Genomic DNA, 17,098 nt, shown 5'->3' with positions numbered 1-17,098 from the left:
ACAAATTGGCATTTTCAGACCTGGAATTCAGCGATCTGGTGCACACTTTTGGTGAAATTTGGGATTTTTTTCCTATCAAAAAACAAGTAAGAAAAAGAAATATTCATAGATAATTGAATGACTACATCGTGGTATTTCAGCTCTTGCTCCGCCTGTGCGACATCACTGTGAAGGCCTACTAAATAGTGGGGCCTATCACCGGCGTAGCCAGGATTTGATCTTAGGGGGAGCGGTTAGATGCGAGGGAGCGATGCGAGCGAGGGGGGAGGGTGTAGGAGGGGAGTTTCCCCCTCCCACAGTGAGAACTTTTTGCATATTGATGTTGTGAATGGTGCAATTTGATGCATTTTTTTTTGCGTGTTCTATCGACTTGAAACAGTCCAACATGTTTAAGGTAGCAGTACATTTTATGTAGATTATTATTGAACAATTTTGTCTATAAAATGGTACCATTCAAAGAAACTTCTTGTCTTAATAATAATGAAATAATTTGCTTCAGAATGGTCTCATATTCAAGTAATGTGCAGTTTAATGCTTCCAGGTTAGCGTCCCTGGTCAGTGACGGAGCATTAATCTGCACATTACTTGAATATGAGACCGTTCTGAAGCAAATCATTTTCACACAACAATAGATATACAATGAACTCTTGAATGAATCCCATAAGGATTGGAACAATCATCTCCCAGCATTTCCACTGATTCCCACTGATCAGTTACTAGCCTTCCCCTTTAAGAAGAATGTAAAAAAGCTGAGTTGCAATGCAAAAAGATAAGGCACCCGGTTTAGATGGAATTTCTGCAGAGTTTTATCAGGTGTTCTGGCCTAGAATACAAGCGTTTCTCGTAGAAGCCTTGAATGAAAATTACTCATGTGGAATCATGTCAAATACCCAAAGAAAAGGTCTCATCACATTGTTATTTTAAAAAGGTGATAGTCAACAGCTGAAGAACTGGAGACCTATCACTCTACTCAACTGTGGCTACAAGATAATAGCAGCAGTTTTGGCAGTAAGGGTACAAAGGTCATAGGCGGAATTGTGAATGGAACGGAATGGAACACAGACAGGATACATAAAGGGCCGCTTAGTTGCCTGCAATGTAAGGTTAACGAAAGATATCATTGAATATGTTATGAAAAGCGGTAAAACCGGAGCAATGATGCTAGCAGACTTTGATAAGGCATTTGATGTCTTAGACATAGAATTTTTGAGTTTGTCTTCAGAAAGGTTGAATTTTGGTGAATCATTTCGAAAATGGATTCGTATTCTTCACACACACATATCAAGCTCTGTATTGATTAATGGTTGGATATCGCAAAGTTTTAATGTGGAAAGAGGAGTCCGACAAGGATGTCCACTGTCATCACTATTATCTATTTTAGCAGCCGAATTCATGGCAAACAGTATTAGAGAAAACAGAAGTATTCGGCCAATGTAATTAGCAGGCTATGATTTTCAACTGAAACTGTTACAATATGCTGATGATACTTTGTTTTTTGTTCAAGATGAAAAATCGTTTGAGGAAATTTTAAAAGAGTTATATTTTTTTGGAGATGTAGCAGGTCCAAAGATTAACAAAGATAAAACATTCATGATATGGTTGGGTAAACAAAGTGAACGCTGGAATTTAGATAAGTTTTATTTGAAGTGGTCGAATAAACCAGTTGGATATTTGGGGCATTATATTCATCCTGATGACGCAGCTTTGGAGTTAGATAGGGAGCAAAAATTATTCAAGTTGCAAAAAATTCTTGACAGTTGGACAAAGAGATGTTTAACCATCTTTGGACGAGTTATTGTTTTAAAAAGCTTAGCTCTTAGTCAAGTTATTCATTTGATAATGGTAGATTCAATACCGCTTAAATTTTTGAAGATTTTGGAAAATATGATGTTTAAGTTCATATGGAAAAAAAATGACAAAATAAAGCGAAGTATTATCACAGAGGATTTCAGTAAATGTGGAACAAAGATGATGGATATACAAAAACAATTGTTCAGTTTTCGGTTGAAATGGCTGGGTCGTTTTCTCAATGACTCAAGAGATATATGGAAAATAATGTGTTCATATTGGTTTGATTTGCTAGGGGGTATTATTTTGCTGCTGAATTGTAACTGCAACACGAGTATCATTAATGATATTGATACAAAAATCCCTAAGTTTTATAAAGAAATTTTACAGGCATGGGAACAAATACGATATTGTACTACAGTGAAAGATATCAACAGTGCAAACAGTGGGTCAACTAATGTTTGAAATCAGATTGTTTGGCATTAAAAAAAATTATATTATTTGACAAGCTTTCACTGTTTTATAAAGATTGGTAGGAAAGTGGCATACTCTATAAAAGAATTAATAACAATTAATGGTTTCCGGTCTCTGGAATACATTATGTCAAAAATAAATTTTAAAACAAGAAAATGTACTGCAATTTTTGATTATGCAACATTACAAAAAGCAATTCCAGTAGTACGGATTAATATGATAGATAAGGAAATGTTTTATAGTTATATCAGAAAAGACAATGTATTGTGTATACCAAGTGTGTGTTTCAAAAAAAAAGTAATTTTATTATGGATCTAAGCAGCAAGGCTTTGTACAATTTGATACCTTCAAAAAAAAATTAACCAATACATGTTCTTTATACTGGGAGAACAAGTTTCATTTCCGAGCTGATTGGGCCAGTGTATTCAAATATGATTTAGAAAAACAAACTACGAGAATTTAATTTGAAATTGTTGTATGATTTACTGCCAGTGAGAAGTAATCTATTCAAATGGGGTTTAAGTTATGATGATTTGTGCCCGAACTGCAAAGTAAGAGAGGACATCGTTCATGCCTTCATCGCATGTAAACTTAATTATTTTTTTATATATACGTAAGGAGTCTGTTACATTAAATCAAGATGTATACCATGCAACAGTAACAAATATCAACGTTTCACATTTGCTGAAAATACAGTGCAAGAGTCACTATAGCTTGTTTTTGACAATAGCATTTTGGAGTATTTATAAGCTTATTTTGAAACGGAATGAAACCAGTAATGATAAAAGAAGCTGTTCTTTAAAGCACGTGTATATGAGAGAAATTAGAATGAGAATAGAAATACAATGTTACATAAAACATAGAAGAACATTAAGGATAAATGCACAATTGTTACCAATCGAATTGTTGAATCTCTAATGCACGATTGTGTTTGTATCACTTTTATGTGACATCGTCATGACAATATTATTTTGATTGTGTATTTTGAATGGAATCCTGAATAAATCCTCGGACGAGGCAAAAGAAAAAAATTATCATCATAACAGTTCAAGCTTTGTGGACGTCAGTATGAAGGAGATCCATCCCACCCAATAATAAACAGTCGTTATGTAGAAAGAAATGAAAAGTTTCTCGTTAAAAAAAGGAACAAACAAAAGCATCATGAAACATTAGTGCCTGTGTGAGTTAATGTTGATTGCTTTGCGGAAACATCGTGGTAAATGATGAAATAAGATCCAGAATATATCTATTAACAGGAGTTCATGGGTTCGATTACATTCAGGTGCCTAATGGTTTGTATAAGATGTTTGATTGCCATGATTGTATACAGCACGTAGATGGGTCTATATTACATGGGATATTGTAGAGTGATGATCCCAGGCCCCGTGGGAGAACAATTCAAGGCCAAGAGACTGAATCGATAGAAAAGTTTTTCTATCTATTAATTAACATTTTCATTTATTCCGTTTTCTATTATCATCATTTTGGTGACAGAGTTATTTCAAAAGCATTCAAGCCAGTTCTGCTAAATACCTTGGCTTCTTATAAGGCAATGACAAGGTCTTCTCATCAAAATGAAACATGTACGTGTACGTGTAGCATATACTGTTATAAATTAGAGAGCGATTAAGTATTTTATAAGAATGCAAGTTAAGTGTTGTGTTCCTCATCTGTAACATTGCTAATCTCTGTAGGGATTGACTTTCACATATAAACATGATATCAACAATATAAAGTGTTTTTATTTATTCATTTATTTATTCGTTTTCTTTAAAAGCAGGCTTGTCCCGTTCAGAGCCCCAATGGCCTGCTTTGCAAGGGAGCCCTGCATCACATACAAAGGTTACAAAATCAAACAAGAATTACAAATAATATCGGGCAACATATATACAAATAGAAAAAAAAAACAAATGAAAACATAGTACGACATAATACAAGTGGTGGTCATATGAAATAATAAATAAATCAAAAGATAGACTGGTGAAGCCGGAGGCGTTTCTTGAAAACTGGTAATGAAGGGGATGATTGAACGGGAATTGGTAGTGAGTTGAACATTTTACAAGCGGAGTATGAGAGGGAACGTTTCTTATTGTCTGTTTTTGGCTTAGGTAAATATAACTGATTTGCTGGGACATGTCTGGTAGGATATATAACATTACGTTGGGATTTTTTTTAGATATAATTTAAGTAAACCAAGGACTCATATATTTAAACCTCTCCTAAAAAGATCCTCATTTCTCATTTCTAAATCTAATATTGTAGGCCTACTCAATACACGATGACGTCATTGTTCTAAAATATACTCTTGGTATAAAGCAAGACTTAACTACGTTGAGCCTCATAAAGAATAAAATATCACCGGTAGTCTTCTGGGAGGCCATTTCTTGGCTTTCCGAACAGCATTACCTTTCCACTACATTGCTACCATACACATCCACATGATCCTCCGATTTAAGCATTGTGGCACGTCCACTGTTTAACTTTGTTATCACAGCCATCGGATCAAAGTACAAACTTCGACAAAGTTACAATTTGCATGAATGATAGTGCTATCGGGGACACAGCCTGGAACTGAGTTTGTGCCAGCCTCCAAATGCGCCATTGACACGAGCAAGACAATGATTATTCAAGCGCCATTTAGAAAACGGTGAATTAAACGTTCAACTTGGTTCTTTATCATACCAGCAATTCTACCCACTTGGTAAGTATTTATAACTGCACGACTCAAAACACTTGTCAGCTGCTTGTGGACACTATGGTGGGTCCGCACTATACAATTATAGTCAAGTCGGTGTGTCTCACGTATACATATAGAGTTAATAGTCCTATTGAATCTCCACTCCGTTTCCTTCGAGCGTCTTGTTATAGTTTAGCTGTTTCCTCTCGCTATGATGTCATTATACAATGTATAATGAGAGTGAATGAGTAATGGTGAAATTTGATGTCATGACATGCGCCCGGTGTCGTATTTGTCGTAGGTATATAGGATGATATTTATTAATATAGCATGAGCCCCTATTGCCTTTCCATAAAATGAAATTTAGATAGATTCTGTAGATGTAAATAGATTTCAAATCACATGGTAGTTGCCATGAACGAGCACTTCTTTTTATTTGCTTTGGATGGATTTTAAGTGTTTGTTCTCGAAATCCCGTCGTGGGTGATAGACGTTGACGGATCTTAATATAAGATGAAAAGAGACACGACCGCGACACAATAAATGCTGGAATTAACCAAGAATTGTGATAGGAGCCAAACAGTCATTAGACAACCGATTGACCACTACTGAGAAAAAAAAAAAAAACCAGTCACGATTCTACTCCTTTCATAATATCTTCCAGGAAATGCTAAAAATGATATTCAAATCATTTGTGATAATTATTTATCAGCTTCTGATATTATCGTGACTGTCGAAAGCTTCTTCAAAGTTGCCAGAAATCAGCTTTCAGAGAGAGAAATATTTGTTTGAGCTTTACTGTATTAATCAAAAAATTATGTAGGCGATAGACGGTGTGCTGTGTGTTTGATTTTATTTCATTCTATTTTACTTTATTACTTTTACAAAGTAAATATAACGTTTAAAAAAAAGTATTCCAAAAATATTCAAACAATTGGGACAAAGTCTTTGTAATCTATGCAAATTAAAGACCTTGATCTTAAATCGGAACCTGGACATTGGCAAGGATGACAGATTTTTTTTTCTTTTTAATCATCCTATAAATAATACAGCTATTCATACCAGCAAAACAAGCAATGGAACACTGTTAAAAATAAAAATTGATTCAGCGGAATTTCATCTTTGATATGCGTCTTGAATACCATGATAACATCGTGATATTATAGATTAATAAAAATAAACCATACAGCAGCATGTGTAAATTGAAGTAATCCACATTTTATTTGTTATCGATTTTTTTTCCCCTGAGGGTTTTGCTTCTTTATTCACAAGTGCAAACTTGGTAGGTCACCGAGGTCACAATAGAAAATGAAAGAGTCTTGGTGAAAATATACGTGAAAATTCCTTTTGTTCGTCAGTTTGTTGTGAAATGGTGGTTGTTAAAAAGAGTAGTATGGATGGCCGCAAACTGTCATATCAAGAAATTAATTTGTTGCGGAGGTTTAAGTTCATTGGCTTAAAGATAATAATAATAATAATCAACAGTGCTTATACACACATACACACACACACACATATATATATATATATATATATATATATATAGCGCATAACATATCATGACATTGCATGATGTCTCTATGAGCTAAAAAAAAATGGAAAGATTATACAAAAACATACAATTTCAATTACAGTGATGGTACCGAGTTTCATGTTTGCTTACACTGTAAAGATAAAAAATGCGGGTGTTTTCAAAACAGACTCGAATCTATTGCTATCAGTGATTTGTCTTAAATTCTGGGATAGAATATTCCATAGGGTAGAGGCGTTAAAGCAACTGTTCGTGATCCATAAAATTTGCTTCTTGTATTTGGAATAGCAAATAAATCTGGGGATTTTGAATGAAGGTTACTCTCTGGTGTGTAGATTTGAAGTACGGTAGTAATGTGGAGCAAACTATAAAATAGAAACATTCGAATGCTAGTTGATAGCAATATCTTAAACTGAATCCGACTTTCGACTGGAAGCCTGTGTAAGCTTCTTAGAACTGGTGAAATTTGTTCATGTTTCATAATTTTTGGATACTACTCGTGCAGCAGAGTTTGGATTGATTGTAATCTCTGTATCTGTTTGACCGGCAACCCACAAAGCATTCCATTACGAAAATCTAGGTGGCACATGACCAAAGCATGAACTAATCGTTCTGCTGTGTGTTGTCAATGAACTCTCGAATTTGCCATATTTTGTCAAATGCGAATGAAGCAGAGCGACATTTTCGCGACACAAAATTTTCCATGAGCAATATATTCATCATCCAAGATAACATCTAAATTTCTGCAACGGTGTGCTGCATGGATTGTAGTACCACCAAAATCAAGAGACTTTATGGATTCTACTGCCCCAAAACGCGAAGAGATATGGAGAAATTCTGTTTTGGCACTGTTCAATTTTAGCTCATTGAGTATCGACCATTCCTTTGTCGCTCTGATACAAGATTCAATCTGTGGGATTACATTCTTAACTTCACATTTCTTAAAAGCCAAATGAATAAATGAATTGGTTAAAGATGCACATGGTTCTCAAAGTAGCTATATAGTATCAGTTTATTCAATAGCTGTGATTAGTCTTCATATTTCGCGACAATTTTTTTTCATTCCTGTGTTAACCCTATAAATCCCAAGTTACAGTATTTCGGCTCCCTCCCGCTATTTACCAAAACATAAAGAAATATATATGAAATATGCTAAAATCACGCTTTTTCTTTACATTTGTTTATTTCCAGGATATATGTTATCATTTCATACCAATCATTTTTATATTTGCCACAAAGGAAAAGCAAGTCAACTTTCACTATTTGTTATGGTTGAAATTTCTCAAGGTCAACATATGGGGCAGTATTCATTACAATATAAAGAAATATTTGAGACCTATGACGCATTGTTTGCAATAGGTATCTAATACTGGTATCACATTTCATATTTCCATAGTATTGGAAATTTGAGTTTGCAGATTGATAATATGAGAAAAAAATGATAGGCCTAGTACATGCAACCCTTGTGTGAAAAAGACACAAAATAAAAGGGTAGTCTTTGGAAAATACTGGGTTTTTTTCAATTATTTTTTATACATCTATTGTTTTATGTCTATGCCACAAAAAGTAAAGAAAATGTATTGTAATAAGAAGACCATTACAAGCTAATTCACAGCCATCATTACTTCGTATTTCGGTCCTTCAGCAAATTACAGTCAAGAAAACGTCCATTTCATCCATTATTATATTGTTATCTGAAATTGGAACAGAAAAAAATGCAAAATCTGACGAACGTGGTTGTAAGGTTACGGTTGCCATGGCAACCAGCAATATCGGACGTAGCTAAATTATATATCAAAATGTTAGCAATACAATTTTAGGAAAAGTCACCAAATTTGGTTAAAATTGGGTAAGGGGCGTAGGAGTGGCAAATGAAAATATGTTAGGGGCACAATGTGCCCCCCCCCCCCCCCGTGATATCGGTTGATAAACGCTTTCCAACGGGTGATCCCACCACTGCAAGCCCTTGAAGCTTTTACGTGCCATGCACCTTTTTCTTTCAGTTTGCTATACTTTTCCATTTATTCTTTTAAGCTGGCGTGCTTGCTACCTTGTTATGACCTAAGAATCCCTTTGTTATGTGCTACGTGTGAAACATGTTCATTTCATTCTAAATTGTATCATTGTGTAGAAAAAAATAGGGTGGTTCTATGCTCCCATCAGTAATGTTTATAATGAAATAATACTGTTGGTCGACCTAAAGGCTAGGTGTTCCACGTGTTCATTCTGACCAGATACTTTCAATGTCACATCATGTCAGTAGAGTGTGTCAGACAGCAAACCTCGATCTGAAAAACATATCTCATGCTAGAAAGTATCGTGCAGAGAATGCAGGTAACCATGCATGCAGTATGCTCTCTTGTTCTGAGCAGGCTTGATTAAGGAAATTTTCTGCTGGCAAATATGAATGTCAGTGATGTGAACAGACTTCAACAAGTCCAACATCGAGCGGCTCTCCTGGTGCTGGTTGTAAAGAATAGATCACCTAGTGCTCCTTTACTAAAGCAGTTAAAACACTGGCTCCCCAACAAAGATCACATTGATTACAAACTAGCCCTTCTGGTTTACAAGTGCATGATGAATAGCTCGTCAATACCTATCCCACCTGCTACCACACATACAGTCTACAATTCCTGTCACAAAATGATAAAACAATCCTACAAATCCCACAAGCAAAAACCAAAGCTTCTGATCGCACATTTTCATATGGTGGATCTGTCGTCTGGAATACTTCACCAAAACGACTCTGCCTAATATATGTGTATCAGAAGAAATGCTTAGAAGGAAACTTAATAAATGTTGATTATGTTGTCTCTATATTTCGTGAATGTCGGATGTTGATTGTATTGCGATTTGATCAGATCCTGCAAAAACACTCAAGGAGAAATAGTTATCATTTGTATTAGTAGTACTTAGTAACTAGTAGTAGTATCAAGCTGTGTTGTAGGTCATTTACTTTTTATGTTGTCCACTTTATGTGTATATCACTGTAACCTATCAAATTTCAAGTAATGATATCAACTGCAAATATGCAATATTGAATAATGAATTAGCCAAAGTTCAAGAATGGTTTTAGCAAACAAACTGAAGCTGGATGTTGATAAAACATCATGTATGATTTTTTTTTAAATATAGGTTTTCCCGGCCAATTTCGCACTTTTGTCAATCCAATTCCTAATTGCTGCGTTCAATTTAGCAAAATTTAGCGTAGATGACATGTTGGGTAGTTCAATTCTATGATCTCTTCATTCAAATTCATTTTGGAGCGTTCAAATTATCTTTACCCTCATTCTCATTAACACTTTTTCAATTGAAATTCGTAAAACAAACACCATTTCGTTATTCGTTCTTTCAATTTAGAATGATATAGTCACGTGATCACGGACATGCCGCACTCGTTCATTCAAATTCATTTCGGGGCATCCAATTTAACATCTTTTGCAGTCAATTTAGCCCGCATGTTTATACTTTGGTTCTTTCTTTATTTTTTTTCAACATAGTTATTGTATTGCAGGTGTCATTACATTTCATATTTTCGTTCTTATTTCAGAGATTTTGGCAAAAGATTTTTTTTTCTTCAATGTGCTTAGTGATTCTTCCAGACCGAAGATATAGTGCATCATGTGGCCACAACCACTGACAACTTATCTTGCCGTTGAGTGCTTTATTCCGAGTGTGTCGGCCAGTTCTAGGAAGTCAAGGTTATGATCATCAAATGTTTCTATAATTCTTTTTCTGTCTTCTTGAGAAATACGTCTGTATCTAACTTGCGCTGTCATGACTGTAAGAAGATGAAATTTATCTGTAGTATTGGTACATGTAGACCTAAAATGAAATGTATGAAAAAAAAGGGGCGTTACAGGACAACAAACCCGAGTTATGTATGGTAAGAAATATGATACTTTTACTGCTTAACAGTGCGTGGATGAAACAAAAAATCACATAGAATACGCGTTTAAATGTTATCACCTTTTCAAAAAAGAAATAACATGACGTTAATTTGAATGAACATGTTAGGAACTTGACTGCCCGTACGCGAAATTGAATGACTGAAATACCCCTTTCGGCCAGTGTTGGCAAATTTGAATGACTGAAGAGCACGTGCCAGTTTCAATGCTCGTTTTACGAATATTCGAATGGCACATGTGCAAATTTCATTGATCGAAATGCTAAATTGAACGACCAACTTGCAATTTTGAATGACAGAATGTGCAGTGACGAGGATTTTCGCTAAATTGAATTAACCTTTTATCAAATGGACTGACAAAAGTGCGAAATTGGCCGGGAAAACCTATAAATAAAATGATAGTTGTCACCGATATCAACATTTAAGTGGTCCGCCCAAAGAACATAGAACTATAGACCCAATAGAAGACATTTTGGTGCAGCTGAATATGGGCAATCCAGCCATCTTGTCGGGTGAAAAATGAAAACAAACTTTTTCAGGGGAAATTCAGTCCAAATACAGTGTTTAAATTAGTCTGATTAGAAAGAGTAAAATATTACGAGTTCAAGAGTATAAATCTGATCGAATAAATAAGAAAGAAAGAAAAATAAGAAAGTTATGACATTTTGAAGTTTCGCTATTTTGGGGGGTAACAGTTCTTGAACAGTCAATATGAATATACAGATGGCAAAGCGAGCATGTCATTCCCTCACAACTTACCATGTAAAAAATTGTAGTTTGTACATAAAATTTTGAAATTGCCAGTTTTTCATTCAAACGTAATTATGCCCGAGGCTCAAATCCTCATATATCTAACTGATCACTATTCTGAAGTTATTCAACCAGGAATAACGTTTTGTTTCAATCTTCAATGACCGAAACGTAGAATTTTCTTCGTTTTTTATTTTCTTCGTTTTTTTTTTTTTTTTTTTTTTTTTTTTGTCGAGCCCACCGGAGGTGTGGGGAGACTAAGGGATCGCCTGCGGCGTCTGTCCGTCCGTCGGTCGTCCGTCCGTCCGTCCGTCGTCCGTTCGTCCGTCCGTCGTCTGTCCGTAACGCTACAAAAACTTGAATAACTCTCTACTGAGGATTTCAATTTCAATCAAACTTGGAGGGAAGAGTGGTTATACAAAGTTACACATTTTACCAAACATGAAGGGCACCTCAATGTCAAAGGTCACAGGCAGAGGTCAATGAACTTTAGGGCCTAATGATAAGTTTTTAGGGCGCGTTTCGTTTATGGCTCGTAACTTTTGATGTATCTGTCTGTTTGTGACCAAACTTAGATGGTAGATGTCCCTTGGGAAGTTGAAGGTTGTCACAAGGTCAAAGGTCACAGACAGGGGTCAACGAACTTTTAGGGCCCAATGTTAAGTTTTTATGGCGCAGTTTGATTATGGCTCATAACTTTTGATCCCTTTGTCCGTTTGTGACCAAACTTGTATGGTAGATGTCCCTTGGGAAGTTGAAGGTTGCCACAAAGTCAAAGGACACAGACAAGGGTCAACGAACTTTTCGGGCCCAATGTTAAGTTTTTATGGCGCATTTTGATTATGGCTCATAACTTTTGATCCCTTTGTCGTTTGTGACCAAACTTGGATTGTAGATGTCCCTTGGGGAGGTGAAGGTCATCACAAGGTCAAAGGTCACAGACAGGGGTCAACGAACTCTAAGGGCCCAATGTTAAGTTTTTAGGGCACGTTTTGATTGTGGCTCATATAACTTTTGATCCCTTTGTCCGTTTGTGACCAAACTTGGATGGTAGATGTCCCTTGGGGAAGTGAAGGTCATCACAAGGTCAAAGGTCACAGAAAGGGGTCAACAAATTTTCAGGGCCCAATGTTAAGTTTTTATGGCGCGTTTCGATCATGGCGCATAACTTTTGATCCCTTTGTCCGTTTGTAACCAAACTTGGATGGTAAATGTCCCTTGGGGATTTGAAAATCACCACAAGGTCAAAGGTCATAGGCGGGTCAATGAACTTCCGGGAGTTAGAAAAATATTAATTTCTTGTACGCGAATGGGCGAGACACAATTTGGCACTTGCCTTGTTTTGTTTTGGTTTTTCTACATGATCAATTAAAATTGTAAGGGTATGACACGGTTTGCTCACTCATTTGCATATTCATATCCACTGTACAAGAACTGTTTTGCAGAAATTAGCAAAACTTCAAAATGTCATATAGCTTCCTCATTTTTCGTCCGATTTCAGTCAAATTTGTACCGTTGAACTCGTAAAATTTTACTCTTTTTATCAGAATAATTTTATTTGCACTGGATTAATATTTTCCTCTTTAATCAACATTTGCAATATCCACATGAACAGTGTAAATGCGCTGCTGATCCATCGCCTACTGAAACGCGCGCTTTACTTTTTGGGATTTAGGCACTTCATACTCGGTATATGTGAAATTATACTCAGGCTAATCGTTGTAGGAAACGAAACTTTGTAACTATTAAACAAAACCAGCGAAGTGAACTTAAGTTCGTAGTTTGGAAAGCTGATCTCTTAAAGCAAAGGAGAAAGCACTAGCACTATGTGATTTTCTGAAAGAGAACATTATCTCTTTGGTATCGCTGATCATTACATGACTGACAAATTCTGAATGTGATTGAGGTAGAAAAAATATAAAGGCAGCATTACCTAGTCTTAATTTTAATTTCCGAGAGCCAACTTCTAGCTGCACCAGGGGTGGGGTAGTTTTCTAGTCCATAGATAATTTGATGTCATGGTATACGTCCATACACACCTAAACATCACTGGTGCAATGTGCAGTTCTATGAGTACATTACTGTTCATTTTCTGTTTTGTAATCAAACCCGTCATAAGACGGTATCTTGTTCTTCTTGATCATCTACCGCCCATCATACAGCAGGCCTGTCATGCAGTGGTAGATTCAAGTCTAGACCAGCATTTTTTTTTAATGAGCGATATTCATCAAGACAGATATACTTGCTGGTATCTACATTGTTTGATGTTTAAAAAAAAACTGCTCCATTATGTTATTAGTATTAATGCTCCCCCACTCGGTCTTTTCGCTCCCTATTCAGCTTGAGTGTCCCCCCACAAAATATTGAATATATTCTTGTTCCCCTAAAAGCTGGACTGCCACTTTTCCTATACGTTGATGGCCATGTGTGTGTGTGTGTGTTTGTGTGAGTGTGTGTGTGTGTGCACGCGCGCACGCGCTCGTGTGTGTTATAATTTGAAGAAATTTAACTTATTGTGATCGCCTCATCCCCCCCCCCCCTTTCCGGGTCTGAGTACCTGTCTATCACGCCGTTGGATGTGGGTAACTCAGTAAAAAACAAAACAAAACAAAAACCAAAAACTGCTTCTTTAGCAAATTAAATGAATAATATGAACAATAAATGAATAAATGAATGAATAAAGAAAGAAAAATAGAATAAAATGAAGTTAGTAATAACAATAATGCAATTGACACGACTGATCTAGCTTCTGTAAACATGCGTGCAATAAGAAATCTGGAATCTGATTTCATTTTTTTCCTTATATAAACATATTCTGCGACGTTTGCGTTTCCGAATTGCTTCAGGATTTGTCATTCCTTTCAATAAATTTCATGTAAGAATTCATCTTAAATCAGTATCTTCGAATCTATACCCTGCAGGCAATGCTTATTTCTCTTTCTTGGTGTAGTCGATAATTCACTCATTCAATTTGTTGTCATCTATTAACTTTTGTTTAAAAGGGGAATATGGAACGATAAAATCAAACAATATTTATTATATACAATTCAAAATAAACAGGCCCGACAATAGATGAGAACCTTCCATGGAAAGAGAGCGGAGATTAGGAAGATCTAAACCCCATCTGTTTCTGATACAACTTTATAGTTTGGACTCCTTAACTTAGAACCCCCAACTTGGGGAAAAACATTTTGAAACAAATATCCTTCGGAATCTGTTTGCATGAGATACAATAACATACTATATTCACGTCCTACATTCATCTGAGGGATGAATAGATATATCCATGTCATTGCGGATCTTTTATAGAGTAATCCAATGAGTCATAGTTGTTTCGTCACGTGGAAAGAGCTGTCATCACATGAAGTATAATTACGTATGTTCATTTTGACGGCGCCTGTGAGACATGGAACAATTCATGGAACAGCAAATGCAACACTTTACCATCTGTTTACTGGATTTTGTATCTAAAATCAATGTCTGATATATTGAATTTGTTGCAAAACTTGATTTTCAAATACATATTATTTTTTTACTTTCGTCTATCCGTTGTATTTTGAACAAAAAAAAAGTCACAGAAATAAACTGAAATTAAAATCTTAAAAATAAAAAGTATATCGTCCGAATGAATTTCACGAAGCTGACAAACTAGCACATCAATAATTTTTTTTTTAACAAAAGACAAGAAGTAAAAATGTGATCTAAGAAAAAAAAAAGAAGACTTTGATATTAATCTTTCGTGAAGAAGGACTGAGTTATAATATGCTTTACCAAGTCTTTTCCTCTTGCAGTCTATGACATTCTTCGCAAAATTTGTATTGTATTCTGAAGATTAAAAAGATTTTCTTCTAATTGCCATTTTCTTTTCGGACAGCATGGCACCGTGGGGTGGATGATGTTATTTGCTGGCAACTCTATAGGTTGATTCGCAGGTGCTGTGTAAGAGGTGGGAATCGCACAACTACTTTACTTATAAGGGGGCTTCAAGGGCATTATTTAGTTGTGTTTTTTTTATTCTTATTATTTGATATCTTATTTTTTTACATTCCAAAGTGTTTTTTTTTTTTACTTCCATGGATCTTAAAGAGGGATCGTCACGCTGACCGAGGGCTATAATGCTTTCTTGTGTCGATGAGGTCAAAGAGGCAACACATTGTTTTTCTTTCTTTTTTTTTCTTCAGTGTTAAATGTTGTATCTCCTATTTGATCTATGCGCGGCTGAAGTTCACAAATTTTAGTCAGAAACAGTCGTTCTTTTGGCGATGGGTCATCTTTCCATATCATTACTTTTATCTTGAAAGATTTGGCATTGCGGTAGGCCCTTGTGATGCTTTGCTTTGGGGAAAAATGTATGCAACGTGCAATTTCAAGAATAAGTAATCCCACTAAAGGATTAAAGGGAGTTTGTTTCTTCCAATACAGGGATTTTATCTTTTTCCATAAAATAAAGGATTGAAAACCCATAGCCAAATACACTTCCTGATGGGAACATGATGTTCAACAAATGTGTGCCTTCATAATTAATGCTTGCATTTTTACACACAATGTGGCTGGATTTATATCATTAATGTAATCGCTGATGTTAGTTCTTTTGTTTTTCTTTCTTTTTTTGTAAAGCGCCGGGATATATTGACTACGAATGATGGTGGCTATAGGTAAGTTTGCTATTTACATAGACCATATGTAATTCAGAAGAGAAACTGGATAAATGTATGTATATATATATATATATATATATATACATATTTATATATATATATTTTATATATATATATATATATATATATATATATATATATTATGTATACTACTACAACATTATGACTGGTCATAAAGTAATCGGGATTAAGTCGTTTCAAAATGATTATAATATCTGAAAAAAAAAGATATGTGCACAATATTTGTGCTTACAGCTCAACAGTTGCATATAACTTTTTGACATTGCTGTAGATGATCATTGTAGTACATAGGTGAGACAGAGATCGTATGTGAATTTAGATTCGACCCTATAAGCTTTTGTTTTCCATAAGGCCAAGTCCTCATGACAGAGTTTATATCTGATGTTTGGTCCAAAGGGGAAGGTTATCCCTATAAAACAGTTATGGCTATTCTAATGGTTGACTGTGTCAGTCATTTTATTCTGATGCAAGTCTGACTTTGCTTTATCTGCAAAATCAAAATTATAAAAAGTAACAAGCATGCCTACCTTAGTGTGTCTCGATGGATCTCAGCTCCACATGTCTAGATGAGCTCACAGAGTTATAGCATGGGTTTGAGATATCGAAGGGTTATAATATCATGAATGCCCAGTTACAAGCAGCCCATAGTTGTAAGTTGTATATATGGCGATCAGAATCAGATGAAAAATTACTTCGTTTACTTCCTGCCAAGTTACACTCTATTGTCTTGTGAACAATATATTTGTTGAATTTATGCAACCAATTTCAGCAAATCGCAATCGAGTATTTATCAAATGAGGTATGTCATGACCGATTGTGTTTGTCATTCAAACCTCTACTGGCAGGTGACTACATTTGGGTGGCAGTTATCATTGCTCTCGTCATTTTAATCTGCTGTTGTGCGACGTTTTGCAAGTCTTTTGGATCACGACAGGATGGCGAAAACAGTAGCGGTGCTAATCAAAATCGTGTGCTCCATGTCGAGAGTGTGTACTCGCCCCCGTCACCCGGGATTCGACCCGATGACTTCTCACCACCGCCCATCTATTTAGACTACACCTCATCACCGTTCAATTTTGCCCCCGGAGATGGAAACGAAGGTGACATTGGCTTGACTAACATGGGACAAGATATAATCGATGCCCCACCTTCTTATGATGACGTCATAAAGGCCGATAGCAGTCGATGTCGAAGAGATGGGCAGAATGAGAATAACAATAGGCCTTCAGAAGGACCAGACGCATGACAACGTGATCCACATGATCGCCAAACTTTATAAATACTCACGAATT

At 35.7% G+C, this 17,098-nt stretch overlaps 1 long non-coding RNA gene across 1 annotated transcript; it reads left to right on the top strand.

The window, feature by feature from the left end:
* Positions 1-4,827: 4,827 nt before the first annotated feature.
* Positions 4,828-17,098, top strand: LOC139725770 (uncharacterized). Its single transcript, XR_011710569.1, has 4 exons — positions 4,828-4,963; positions 15,002-15,073; positions 15,745-15,782; positions 16,652-17,098. It is a non-coding gene; the product is annotated as an uncharacterized lncRNA (long non-coding RNA).

Source organism: Diadema antillarum, unplaced genomic scaffold, assembly GCF_040938485.1.
Source record: "Diadema antillarum isolate AM-2024a unplaced genomic scaffold, OU_Dant_1.0 seq00000059_RagTag, whole genome shotgun sequence".
NCBI lineage: Eukaryota > Metazoa > Echinodermata > Echinoidea > Diadematoida > Diadematidae > Diadema > Diadema antillarum.
Note: the sequence above shows the minus strand (reverse complement) of the source record. Positions and strands in the feature narration are given on the sequence as shown.